Source organism: Vombatus ursinus, unplaced genomic scaffold (genome assembly GCF_900497805.2).
Source record: "Vombatus ursinus unplaced genomic scaffold, bare-nosed wombat genome assembly UNPS02014768.1, whole genome shotgun sequence".
Taxonomy (NCBI): Eukaryota; Metazoa; Chordata; class Mammalia; order Diprotodontia; family Vombatidae; genus Vombatus; species Vombatus ursinus.
In genome coordinates, this window is record NW_020954546.1 from 12,495,011 (window position 1) to 12,496,999 (window position 1,989).

Sequence of the window (1,989 nt, forward strand, 5' to 3'; positions counted from 1 at the left end):
CACACTTCTGCCATCCCCCATTCTCCTTTCACCACTGCCTCCTAGAATCCCTGATGACAGCTTAGACACCACCTTGCATAGGAGGGCAACTTTCCCACCTCTAGTGGGGGCTAGTGCTTCCCCCCTTCTAATTGATCTGGTATGTATTTTGTACATATACACAAGGGGGGCACAGTGGGGAGGTGACCAGCCTCAGAAACAGGAAGCTTGAACTTTGCCTCTGACACATACTGGATAGATCACTCCAGCTCTCAAGAGTCCAGGTAACTCTCCAAAGCTATACCTTAAAGAGAAGGTGCCAACTCGCTTTGGTTGATGGAATTTCCTCAACAGAGAGTTCCTCACTCCAGTGGAATCTCCGCTGCAATCCCTATTCCTAACCCTGTATTTCAAATATTTACACATTTATGTGTTATCTTTTCTGACAGAACATAAGCCCTTTGAGGGCAGGAACATTCCACTTTTGCCTTTTTGTCCTCAGTGCTTAGAACACTGACTGGCTCATAGTAGGCACTTAATAAATGCTTATTGACTGATGATAGATATATTAATTGATGTTTTCTCACACATTTAATAGAAGGTCCTTGAAGGCAAGGATTGTTTGGCTTCAGTCTATATCCCCAGCACCTTACAGAGTGACTTACCCATAGTAAGGGCTTAATAAATTCTTGCTGATTAATTGATTGATTGATGGAGCGAGTCATGCATTAAACAAATCATTATGAAGTGGCAGGTGCCAAAGGCCGGGAATGCAAAGATTGGTGCCCCACCAACATTTATTCAGTGCCTGCTGGATGCAAGGCAGACTTCCTGCTAAAGTTATCAAGTCAACAACCCTGGACTCTACAACTGAGGTCCTACCAGGATGGATGAGCTTTGAGTCCAGATTGGACAGTCAGTCATCAGATAATAAATCTCCGTCTTTGGAAATGGGCTTCAGAGTGGTGGATTTTTTGGCCACAGAGTTCTTCAAAGCCTCCTATTAAGCCATAGAAAAGTTACGCTCTGCATCTTTGGGAAGACACCCATGAAGTCACAGGTTGTGTAAATACTGAAGAAGTATTCAAAAATGTGATAGCCTAGTTATAGCGCTGGGTTTGGAGACAGGCAGACCTGGGTTCAAATCCTGCCCAGATACTTACAGGTTGTGTAAGTCACTCAGCAAGTGGACAAATATTCTAGCCTTTCTGGACCTCTTGAGGACTCAGCTCCCAAGTCACACACAGTTTGGTATCTTCCTCTGCGGAAGAGCTTACATTACACCAGAATGCCCCCAGATCTACTGGGCAGGCTACAGGGAGAGGAAAGGAGTGACTCCACAAGGAGTCTACTCTAGGCAAATGTGGGCTGGGAGAGAACATTTCCAACCGGGGTGGGGGGGTGGGGGTGGGAGGGGAGATGAGGGAAGATGGCATTGGAGATCCCCGCCTGAACTGAACATCAGAGGACTTTGGCCAACTTGTTGTTCCCAGAACTTGGCCTTCCATCTTCTACCTCCACATTTTTGCATCTGGCTGCCCCTCCTCGTGCCTGAAATGCCCTCCTTTCACTTAGAATCCCAGCTTTCTTCAAGGCTTAGCTCCTGGACCACTTCCTGCAGGAAGCCTTCCCTGATATTCTGAGATGTGCATGCTCTTTCCCTTCTCAGATTTCCACACACATATTTTTATGTGATGTGTTCCCTCCAGTAGAATGCAAGCCCCTTGAGGCCAGGGTCTGTTTTTCATTCTCACTCTATACCTCCAGTGCCTAGTATAGAGCTCTGCATGCTTGCACATTGTGGAGTCTGAATAAATGGTTGTTGCCTGGAATGAGAAGAAGACTCATACAAAGGAGTGTGTCCAGGTATGATGATTCCCTTGAGCAGGTGACCAGCTGGGGACAGTGTATTGGGAGTGACACCCATACACCCTGACCTCAAGGAGCCTGGAGGAGGAGGAGGAGAATAAGAAGGAGGGGGCGGAGGAGGGGGAGGGGGGGAGGTGAAAG